This window comes from Bufo bufo, chromosome 3 (genome assembly GCF_905171765.1).
Source record: "Bufo bufo chromosome 3, aBufBuf1.1, whole genome shotgun sequence".
Lineage (NCBI taxonomy): Eukaryota > Metazoa > Chordata > Amphibia > Anura > Bufonidae > Bufo > Bufo bufo.
This window is the reverse complement of record NC_053391.1, coordinates 319,236,870-319,249,471: the sequence shown is the minus strand read 5'-3', so window position 1 is coordinate 319,249,471 and position 12,602 is coordinate 319,236,870. Positions and strand designations below refer to the sequence as shown.

Sequence of the window (12,602 nt, the reverse complement as noted above, 5' to 3'; positions counted from 1 at the left end):
AAATGCTTTTTATTGCTGCTGTGACGGAGGCGTGAATAAAGCACTTAAAGGGGTATTCCCATATAGAAAAACATGGGCGCAGGGCTCTCCCCGGCCTCTTTGTCCCAACTTGGGGACATTGGGCGGCAGGAGAAAGCCAAAGTGGAGGGGTTATGCAATTTAGTAACTCCCATTAACTTGAATGGGAGTTGCGCAAATAGCGTAGCCCTGGAAGCTGGCATCCCCTGGTCGGGACAAAGAACTGGAGAGAGCCCGGAAGACATGTTTTTTCAAAATGGGATTAACCCTTTAAGTGCCCAGCACAATGCCTCTCTCTTCATGACTGATAGACAGAGCTCTCAGAGCCCTGCTGAAAACCTGTGCGTGCACCAGCAGTGATAGACACAGCTTACTTGTGAGAGCGTGCGGGATCTCTGTCACCGACGGCACACGCACAGGTTTTCAGCAGGGCTCGAGTGGAGAGAGACAGCGCAGGCCGGAGCACTTCAGTGCCTAGTTTACACCTCTTTGACCCTTCACAGTGACAATAAAATGCTTTTTTTTTTTTAGAAGGTTGCAGCCATAGACAAGTACAATAAAAGTCTGGATGGACTGACTGCTTCTGTAGCTATGCAGCCATGTCACCGGTTTTTTACGTGTTTTCTAGGATGACCGTTTCCCTTTAAATTCCTGTAAGTAAATCTGTAATAACTGGAAAACGTTATTAGGGTTGCACCGGGTATCTAACTTTTGATACCCAATCGAAACTTTTATGCCTGGATCGATACAATACCAGGATTTGCTATTTTCCGATACTAGGCTTCGCTATTGCGCAGCATAGTATCAGTTAGAGAACATGGCATGCACAGCTCTCAGCGCACACCATGTTCTCCTCAGCAGCACAGTGGAGAAGGAGGCAGTGAAATCACGGGGCTCTGATCGGTTACCATGGCAGCCCGAACACTTATTAAGAGTTCAATGGCTGCCAAGATAAGCTCCCCACTGCTGTGTGCACAGGGCAGCAGGGACAGTGTAAAATCCTATTCACCCTAATAGATCTCTGTAGGGGGACAAGGGTTCTAGCCCCATAATGTGGCTAATAGTTAATTAAAAAAATATTAGGCATTTCCACATCCAAAAAAGTCCGAACTATTAAAATCTTAAAAAAATCTCCTATGCAGTGAAAGCCGTAACAGAAAAAAAAAACAAGATTCGCCATTTCTTAAGTCCCAAAAAATAAGATAGGACTGTTCTATTATGGTCTGGGCGTTCCATAAAATGCAGAATCCACACAGCTTTTTTGGCGTTTTTTTTTTCTTCTTCGCGTGGTATCGAGTATAGCTTTTGTATGGTATCGAAAATCGAATAAAAATGTTGGTATCATGACAACGCTAGTTGTTATGCTTTTAATAATAAGAAATCTATGTTTTTGTCGTCAGAAAAAGTATTGCCTTAGGGCTCATTCAGACGGTTTTATGTGTTTTGTGGTCCGAAAATTGCGTATCTGCAAAACATGAATATCAACCCGTTTGCGTTCCACAATTTGCGGACCGCACATGGCTGCCGCTCTCATAGAAAATGCTCTTTGCTCTATTTTTTGTGGAACGGAACTACGGATGTGGACAGCACACGGTGTCCTGTCTGCATCTTTTGCGGCCCCTATGAAATGAATGACCCCGCACCCATTCCAGAAAATTGCGGAACGGGTGCAGACCCGTTTATACGGCCAACAGAGAAAAACCTCCCTACTACACTCTGTGGGTGACAGAGAAGTGACCACATCTCTGACAACAAAATAACATGCACACGACCGTTGTTTTGGTCCGCATCTGAGCCGCAGTTTTTGCAGCTTGCATGCAAATCCATTCACTTCAATGGGGCTGCAAGAGATGCGGACAGCACTGGTCTATCGGACTATCAATGGCTGTCCGTGCCGTTCTGCAAATTGCGGAACGCACACAGAGGCCATCCGTGTTTTGCGGATCGCAAAAAACACAACGATCGTGTGCATGAGGCCTTAGAGTGATAGAACATAGATTTTATTAACCACTTCACATCCGGGACATTTACCCCTTTCCTGACAGAGCTTAATTTTACAAATCTGACATGTGTCACTTTGTGGTAATAACTTTGGAACACTTACTTATCCAAGCCATTCTGAGATTAATTTTCTCGTGACACATTGTACTTCATGACAGTGGTAAATTTGAGTCTATATATTTCACCTTTATTTATAATATAATCCAAAATTTACCCAAAATGTAGAAAAATTCACAATTTTAAAAATTTCTATTTCTCTGCTTTTAAAACAGAAAGTGATACCTCATAAAATATTTATTACTAACATTCCCCATATGTCTACTTTATGTTGGCATCATGTTGAAAATGTCATTTAATTTTTTTAGGACGTTAGAAGGCTTCGAATTTTAGAAGCAATTCTTAAAATTTTTAAGAAAAATTTCCAAAACCCACTTTTTAAGGACCAGGTTCAGGTCTGAAGTCACTTTGTGGGGCTTACATAGTGGAAACCCCCCATAAATGACCCCATTGTAGAAACTACACCCATTAAGTTACTCAAAACTGATTTTACAAACTTTGTTAACCCTTTAGGTGTTCCACAAGAATTAAAGGAAAATGGAGATGAAATTCCAAAATTTCACTTTTTTGGCAGATTTTTCATTTTAATTCCAAAACAAAACTCAATATTTACGGCACACGGCAAGGCGCAGAAGAAAAGCAGCGCCATATGGTTTTTGGAAGGCAGATTTTGCTGAACTGGTTTTTAGATGCCATGTCCCATTTCCATTCAACGCGCTGAGCCTGCTCCATATCTCACAGCAAACCAAGCCAGAATGTAGGAAAAATTGCCAACCTACTCCACTTGCCATGGCAGTGAGCTGGCTGGACTTTTCTCCTCGGCGTGCACAAGCCGGCTCCCTCCCCTTCCGGTCCACAGCTTCAGCTTCCACCAACCGCCGCAACCCGGAAGTAAAGGAATCCACCACGCTGGCCGAACATGTGAACAAGGCGGCAGAGGTTCGAGGGAGCCCAGAAAGGCCGAAACCTCCCCAAGACCCGGGAAGGAGAACGAAAGGGGAAGAGAGAGAGAAGAGAGGCCAGACTTCTGCAGCAACTCCTAAAGGAGTCTTATGCCGCACGAGGTAAGGGTACTTTCACACTTGTGTTGCTGGATTCCGGCAAGTAGTTTTGTCGCCGGAACTGCCTGCCGGATCCGGCAATCTGTATGCAAACGGAAACCATATGTAGACGGATCCGTCTCACAAATGCATTGCAATACCGGATCAGTCTCTCCGGTGTCATCCGGATCTGGTATTTTTTTTTTACATTTACGGATCAGGCAATGCGACACTAATACATTGCAATGGAAAAAAAATGCCGGATCCGGCAAGAGTTCAGGATTTTTGGCCGGAGAGAAAAATGCAGCATGCTGCGGTTTTTTCTCCGTCCAAATACCGTAAAGGACTGAACTGAAGACATCCTGAATGGATTGCTCTCCATTCAGAATGCATTACGATAAAACTGATCAGTTTTTTTCCGGTATTGAGCCCCTAGAATGGAACTCAATACCGGAAAACTTTGATGCAAGTGTGAAAGTACCCTAACCCTCCTCACACTATAACAATAGCCGGGGGCCCCGCAGCTCCATCTTAGTCTTATTCCAGCTGATCAGATTCCTTGCTGCCCCTTAGGACAGGAAACAGAACTGGAGGTAGAGGGGATGATCCCTTTTTAAAAAAAGGCAGTTCTGGTTCCTGTCCTGAGGAGGGGGTCTCTCCAGGGGTGCTGTCATAGGCGAAAGAGAAAAATAAAGAATTTGCTGCAGCACTCTACATGCCATTGGTGTTGTCCCTTAAATATATTTTCTTCGGACCTTCGCCTGGTGGCAGAGCCCAGGGCCCATGATGACCTTTACAAAATATACATGAGTTTCCCTACACTACTGGGACAAGCAATTGCTAGTCCACATACAGAGGTGACTGCATGTAAACGCACCTGTTACCTCCCCTATCTATTATCGGGAATGCTCAGTTTGTTCCTTAACTGCCTTTAACACCGGTTCATGAAAAAGGACCATTTAAAGTGCCAACCACACAGGCTGATGCACAGTGAAAGGATATTACTACGACATGCTGTCCCCCATATCAGCGTGGTACCAATAACCAAGGTTTGGTGCCACGTGAAGGATGCAATCACATGACAAATGAGTGTTTTATTTGCCAGATGATTGGCAATACCTTTAGACAGGTCAATAATCACAAACAAGTATTCAAACGAACGTTCGTTCAGGATAATTGGCCCAATTCCCAGGCTGCATAAAAGAGCCCTTTTGTCTCCATATATATGTAAGGCTACTTTCACACTAGCGGTTTTTGCGGATCTGTCATGGATCTGCAAAAACGCTTCTGTTACAGTAATACAACCTCATGCATCCGTCATAAATGGATCCGGTTGTATTATGTCTTCTATAGCCATGACGGATCCGTCTTGAACACCATTGAAAGTCAATGGAGGATGGATCAGTTTTCTATTGTGTCAGAGAAGACTGATCTGTCTGCATTGACTTACAAGCCTTCTGCACCACCCAAATGACTCCAGCTATCAGATTTAGGCCTAATGCACTTGCGGACAAGAAAAGGCATTTTCTATGAGAGTGCCGGCGATGTGCGGTCCGGGAACGAACACACATTGCCGCTGTCCGTGTTTTGCGGATCTGCAAAACACATACGGACGTGTGAATGGACCCTTAGATGTATGTCTGCCAAACCCACTGACCGTCTAATACATATCAGGGGCCTTCCAATTCTCCCCCAAAAGGGAGATGTCGGGGAGAGAAAGGTTGAGCATTCTGGATTTCTACATGCACGGGGAGATATGCAGCTCGCAAGATGTGTCCGGCAGTGGCTCTCTCTCCTTTCTCTGTCACAACACATGCATGCCTGTGTACACGGGGGAAATTGGGAGAGATTGTTGTCAGCTGACATCTCATGTGTATGGCAGATAGAGATGAGCGAATCGACTTTGGAAGTCGATTCGCATAAAACTTTGAATAATGTACGAAGCGGGAGCCAAGTTGGAACCGAACCCGAGTTCGTGAAAGGGTTTTTAACAGTAGAAATTAATTTTGGAAGTTATTACCCAAAGTCTCGCAGGACTTCGCGAAGTAATAACTTCGGCTCATCTGAGCCAATACAAAGTTTTATGCGAATCGACGTCAGATGTTTCAGGGTACTTTCACACTAGCGTTTTTATTTTTCGGCACCGAGTTCTGTCAAAAGGGCTCAAGGCCAGAAAAGAACTGATCAGGTATATCCCCATGCATTCTGAATGGAGAGCAATCTGATGCATCAGGATTTAGGACGTCTTCAGTTCAGTCATTTTGACTGATCAGGCAAAAGAGAAAACCGTAGCATGCTACGGTTTTATCTCCGGCGAAAAAAACTGAAGACTTGCCTGAAGACTCCCCATAGGAATGTATTAGTGCCGGTGTAACGTTATACTTCCCTACCTCGTGAGATTTCCCTACCCTCGTCACTTCCGGTCGCACCGGACATGACGTGAGGAGGTGTGCCGCGCAGGCGCACAAAGACGGGTTAGGGAAATTTCACAGCAAAGTGGGTAGGGGAAAATTATGGGCCAGTGCGCAGGCGCGGTGATCGGATGGATGTTCTCAGCTGGACACCGGCCGACACTGCGCATGCGCTGGGAGCCTCACCAGCGTTTAGGGAAGGGAAAAATTACGTACGGGCCAGTGCTTTGTCCCTACCCTAACTGCTGGTGAGGCTCCCAGTGCATGCACAGTGTTGGCCGGTGTCCAGCTGAGAACATCCATCCGATCACCGCGCCTGCGCACTGGCCCATAATTTTTCCCTACCCTAACCGCCGGCTAGGCTCCCGGCGCATGCGCACTCTGCTGTGAAATTTCCCTAACCCGTCATCGTGCACCTGCGCGGCACACCTCCTCACGTCATGTCCGGTGCGACCGGAAGTGACGAGGGTAGGGAAATCTCACGAGGTAGGGAAGTATAACGTTACACCGGATCCAGCATTCAAAATACCAGAATGGCGGATCCATCCTTCCGGTCTGCGCATGCGCAGACCAAAAAAAGATGAAAAAAAAAATTAAATGCCGGATCCGTTTTGCCGGATGACATGGGAAAAACGGATCCGGCATTTCAATGCATTAGTAAGGGCTCTTTCACACTTGCGTTGTTCTGTTCCGGCATAGAGTTCCGTCGTCGGGGCTCTATGCCGGAAGAATCCTGATCAGGATTATCCCCATGCATTCTGAATGGAGAGAAATCCGTTCAGGATGCATCAGGATGTCTTCAGTTCCGGACCGGAACGTTTTTTGGCCGGAGAAAATACCGCAGCATTCTGCGCTTTTTGCTCTGTTCAAAAATCCAGAACACTTGCCGCAAGGCCGGATCCGGAATTAATGCCCATTGAAAGGCATTAATCCGGATCCGGCCTTAAGCTTTTTCTGAATGGTTACCATGGCTGCCAGGACGCTAAAGTCCTGTTTGCCATGGTAAAGTGTAGTGGGGGGCGGGGAAGCAGTATACTTACCGTCCGTGCGGCTCCCGGGGCGCTTCAGAGTGACGTCAGGGCGCATGGATCACGTCATCCATGCGCATGGGGCACTCTGACGTCATTCTGGAGCGCCCCGGGAGCCGCACGGACGGTATGTATACTGCTCCCCTGCTCCCCACTACTACTATGGCAACCAGGACTTTAATAGCGTCCTGGCTGCCATAGTAACACTGAACGCATTTTGAAGACTGATCCGTCTTCAAATGCTTTCAGTTCACTTGTGGTGTTACGGATCCGGCAGGCACCTCTGGCAAATGGAGTGCACGACGGATCCGGACAACGCAAGTGTGAAAGAGGCCTTAAGGCTACTTTCACACTAGCGTTGTTTAAATCCGGTGTTCAATTCCGACACCGGAACTGCCCGCCGGATCCGGAAAAACTTGTGAAAACAGATTACATTTGAATCCTGATCAGGATTTTGATCACAATGAAAAAATGCATTGGAAAAAAAGGATCCACCATTTATGGACTTTAACTTTTTTTTCACTTTTTTCGGGTTTAACCCCTTAAGGACACAGCCTTTTTACACCTTAGGACCAGGCCATTTTTTGAAAATCTGACCAGAGTCCCTTTAAGTGCTGATAACTTTAAAACGGTTTGACTTATCCAGGCCGTTCTGAGATTGTTTTTTCGTCACATATTGTACTTCATGACACTGGTAAAATGGAGTCAAAAAAAAAAATTTTTTTGCACCAAAAAATACCTAATTTAACAAAAATTGGAAAAAAAATTGCAAATTTCAAAGTTTCAGTTTCTCTACTTCTGTAATACATAGTAATACCCCCAAAAATTGTGATGACTTTACATTCCCCATATGTCTACTTCATGTTTGAATTGTTTTGGGAATGATATTTTATTTTTTGGGGATGTTATAAGGCTTAGAAGTTTAGAAGCAAATCTTGAAAATTTTCCGAAATTTACAAAAACTCAATTTCTAGGGACCAGTTCAGGTCTCAAGTCACTTTGCGAGGCTTACATTATAGAAACCACCCAAAAATGACCCCATCTAAGAAACTACACCCCTCAAGGTATTCAAAACTGATTTTGCATACGTTGTTAACCCTTTAGGTGTTGCACAAGAGTTATTGGCAAATAGGGAGGAAATTTGAGAATTTCATTTTTTTGTCTAATTTTTCATTTTAACCCATTTTTTCCACTAACAAACCAAGGGTTAACAGCCAAACAAGACTGTATCTTTATTGCCCTGACTCTGCCATTTACAGAAACACCCAATATGTGGCCGTAAACTACTGTACGGCCACACAGCGGGGCGTAGAGTGAAAGGTGCGCCGTTTGGTTTTTGGAAGGCTGATTTTTATGGACTGGTTTATTTACACCATGTCCCATTTGAAGCCCCCTGATGCACCCCTAGAGGAGAAACTCCCTAAAAGTGACCCCATCTAAGAAACTACACCCCTCAAGGTATTCAAAACTGATTTTACATACGTCGTTAACCCTTTAGGTGTTGCACAAGAGTTATTGGCAAATGGCGATGAAATTTGAGAATTTCATTTTTTTGCCTAATTTTCCATTTTAACCCATTTTTTCCACTAACAAAGCAAGGGTTAACAGCCAAACAAGACTGTATCTTTATTGCCCTGACTCTGCTGTTTACAGAAACACCCCATATGTGGCCGTAAACTACTGTACGGGCACACAGCGGGGCGTAGAGTGAAAGGTGCGCCGTTTGGTTTTTGGAGGGCTGATTTTGCTGGACTGTTTTTTTGGCACCATGTCCCATTTGAAGCCCCCCTGATGCACCCCTAGATTATAAACTCCATAAAAGTGACCCCATCTAAGAAACTACACCCCTCAAGGTATTCAAAACTGATTTTACAAACTTTGTTAACCCTTTAGGTGTTGCACAAGATTTAATGGAAAATAGAGATACAATTTCAAAATTTCACTTTTTTGGCAGATTTTCCATTTTAATATTTTTTTTCCAGTTACAAAGCAAGGGTTAACAGCCAAACAAAACTCATTATTTATGGCCCTAATTCTGTAGTTTACAGAAACACCCCATATGTGGTCGTAAACAGCTGTACGGGCACACGGCAGGGCGCAGAAGGAAAGGAACACCATATGGTTTTTGGAAGGCATATTTTGCTGGACTGGTTTTTTTGACACCATGTCCCATTTGAAGCCCCCCTGATGCACCCCTAGAGTAGAAACTCCAAAAAAGTGACCCCATTTTAGAAACTACGGGATAGGGTGGCAGTTTTGTTGGTACTAGTTTAGGGTACATATGATTTTTGGTTGCTCTATATTACACTTTTTGTGCGGCAAGGTAACAGGAAATAGCTTTTTTGGCACAGTTTTTTTTTTGTTATTTACAACATTCATCTGACAGGTTAGATCATGTGGTAATTTTATAGAGCAGGTTGTCGCGGACGCGGCGATACCTAATATGTATACATTTTTTTTATTTATGTAAGTTTTACACAATTATTTCATTTTTAAAACCAAAAAAATGTTTTAGTGTCTCCATAGTCTAAGAGCCATAGTTTTTTCAGTTTTTGGGCGATTATCTTAAGTAGGGTCTCATTTTTTGCGGGATGAGATGACGGTTTGATTGGCATCTATTTTGGGGTGCATATGACTTTTTGATTGCTTGCTATTACACTTTTTGTGACGTAAGATGACAAAAAATGGCTTTTTTTACACCGTTTTTATTTTTATTTTTTTACGGTGGTCATCTGAGGGGTTAGATCATGTGATATTTTTATAGAGCCGGGCGATACGGACGCGGCGATACCTAATATGTATACTTTTTTTTTATTTATGTAAGTTTTACACAATGATTTCATTTTTGAAACAAAAAAAATCATGTTTTAGTGTTTCCATAGTCTGAGAGCCATAGTTTTTTCAGTTTTTGGGCGATTATCTTGGGTAGGGTATGATTTTTGCAGGATGAGATGACGGTTTGATTGTTACAATTTTGGCGTACATGCGACTTTTTTGATCACTTTTATTACCTTTTTTGGGAAGTAAGGTGGGCAAAATTTCAATTTCATCATAGTTTTTTATTTTTTATTTTTATGGTGTTCACCGTTCGGGTAAAGTAACATGACCGTTTTATAGATCAGGTCGTTACGGACGCGGCGATACCAAACATGTGTAGGGAATTTTATTTTTTTCATTTTTTATCAGTGATAAATGTGTTTTTTGATTTTTACTTTTTTTTCACTTTTATTCACTTTTTTTTGACCCAGACCCACTTGGTTCTTGAAGATCCAGTGGGTCTGATGTCTGAATAATACAGTACAGTACAATATATATTGTTCTGTACTGTATTTTACTTACACTGAACAGATCTATGCCTTTCAGCACAGATCTGTTCAGCACCATGGACAGCAGGACGCCTGAGAGGCGTCCTGTTGCCATGGGAACCTTCCCCGTCTGCTCAGAACTTCGCAGACGGGGAAGGGTAAGGAGGGGATCTGTCGGGGGGCTGTCTGGGGGCTCTCTCCCTCCCCATCGGGGGGCTGCAAAGGCACAGCAGCCCCCCGATGGGAGAGGGAGGGAGCTCCCTGCGCTGTTAACCTTTTCCATACAGCGGTCCGTACGGACCGCTGTATGGAAAGGGTTAAACGGCTGACATCGCATCGCAGATGTCAGCCGTTTATACCAGGGTGCCAGCAATGTGCTGGCACCCTGGTATCCCCACTAGACACCAACGATTATACAAGGGGAGGCGGGCGGGGGATCGCGATCCCGCCTGCCGCACCGCCCGCCTCCCGCACCGCCCACACTGCCCGCAACCCTCCCCCTGCACCTCCCGCCACCATAAAAATCATTCGGGGGTGCAGGGGGGGGTGAATAAAACTTTTTTTTTAGGCATATAAAGTTTCTGATCCCCGCGGTCAGGGACTGCGGGGACCAGAAACTTCAGAAATCGCAGCAAACCGCAGGTCTGAATTGACCTGCGGTTTGCCGCGATCGCCGACATGGGGGGGTCACGGGACCCCCCCGCGCATTTAGCCTAGGTGCCTGCTCAATGATTTGAGCAGGCACCGGGTTCCGATCACTGCCAGCCGCACGGCAGTGATCGAAAATACACAGGGCGTACATGTACGCCCTGTGTCCTTAAGTACCAGGGCACAAGGGCGTACCTGTACGCCCTATGTCCTTAAGAGGTTAACATGCAAAAGTCGGATCCGGTTTGACTGAACACACGGCGCCGGATGCGGCGTTAATGCAAGTCAATGGGAAAAAGACTGGATCTGGCGTTCAGTCAAAGTGTTCAGGATTTTTGGACGGAGGTAAAAATACAACATGCTACGGTTTTCTGAAAAGCCTGATCAGTCAAAAAGACTGAACTGAAGACATCCTGATGCATCCTGAACGGATTACTCTCCATTCAGAATGCATTAGGATAAAACTGATTCAGTTCTTTTCCGGATTTGAGCCCCTAGGACACAACTCAACGCCGGAAAAGAAAAACGCTAGTGTGAAAGTACGGATCAGGATCCTGATCAGTCTTACAGATGCCATCAGTTGGCATACGTTCAGCTCCGGCGATGGAACTGCTTGCCGGATCACTCTGCCGCAAGTGTGAAAGTACACTCATCCCTAATGGCTGATCAAAAGGGTCACTGACTTCATAACAATGTTGATATCTCAGACAAAACAACTGATCAGTGGGGGTCTGAGTGCTGAGACCCCCAGAGATTGCTAGAACAAGGAGATTCGCTCACAGAGCACAAGGGGAAGAAGCAAGACATTAGAAAGCCCATCGGCAGGTCTAGATTCTGTCCCCTGCAGTGAAGGCAACGAGCGTGCCAAGATGTGAGCGCTTCTCTCTCTCCTCCTTCTAGTGATCAGAGGGGGTCTCAGCAATCAGATCCCCACCAATCAAAACCTTTGATATGTCTTTATGACATATCAAGTTTCATGAAAACACATGGAACCGTTAAAACGGTTGCAAAAACGTTGTACTGTCCCATCCAGTCTGATTAATAACTAAATAAAACCCGACAGCTATCTACACCTTCGCAACCATGTATAAAAAAAATAAAAATAAAGCAACTTTACACCAGATCTCGAGTCATTAGAAATGTTCTACAGCTATCAAGCAGACCTATGCGTCTCCATGGTGACAGACAACAAATGTAGTCTGATCCTGCAGGCACACTCCCATCATCATGTATCTCCTGTATACATCAGGTAGGATAGCAATGTGTGGAGAATCAGCCCGCACAGCACAGCCATGAGTGCTGGTGACCCAGCCTACAGGTATATGGATCGTTTACAGGATCAGAACTGCAGTGGGGCAGGTAGTGCAGGTGTAAACCCTGCCCAGTGACCGATCACTGAGACCCCAATTCAGTCCAATACCCTCATCTCCAGCCTGGTCACCGGGACCGGACTAAAGAGCTCCGTGAGGGACCAGACCAACAAAGAAAGCCGCCATTAGTGAGCATTCAGCAGAGCTACGGGACCGTGGTTCTCCCAGGCCCAAACTAGTGTGTCCAGAAGAGGCGGGGCCCAGCCCCATAAACACAAGCACATGCGGCCACACAGCAGCCATTTGCTTCCATTCCACCCACTTTACCTGGTCTGTGGAGAAAAGAAGGGATGACCAGAGTTCCGCTCACCGGAAGAACGGCAAAAATTTACTCTCCACTTTCCCTCAGGTAACAACCGTACAGGTACTTCCGCCAGGAGCGGGAAGCGCCTACTAGCCGCGTGATGACGTCAGCGAGCGTGATGTCGTACCCAACCAGTGAAGAGAACGCCTTCCTCTCAGGCGCTGGTTGGTACTGCTGGGATATTGCTCACTGAGTGATGTAGTAGGCGGGAAAGTGAATGTTAGGGGTTGTAATGGCATAAATACAGATAAATGAGAGAAAACACGAGTGTACATTAGTTTCCTTGATTCCCCATAGATTTAGTTGGGTGCTGCAGAGTAGCTTCTTGCCGCTAGGGGGAGCTTGGTCTGTGGCTGCATATATGTTTATACAGGCTTTCTCGCCGCCAGAGATAGTATGACAAGATGAATGAGCAAGTGG

General features: G+C 45.3%; 1 protein-coding gene across 2 annotated transcripts in view; it reads right to left on the bottom strand.

Moving 5' to 3' along the window:
- The window catches only part of EYA3 (EYA transcriptional coactivator and phosphatase 3), a 90,352-nt gene extending 78,080 nt beyond the window's left edge, over nt 1-12,272 (bottom strand). For both annotated transcript variants that reach the window (XM_040424330.1, XM_040424331.1), the window contains exon 1: nt 12,146-12,272. The gene's annotated coding sequence lies outside the window, so the exon portion shown is untranslated. The remainder of the gene's footprint in view (nt 1-12,145) is intronic.
- Between the last annotated feature and the right edge of the window lie 330 nt (nt 12,273-12,602).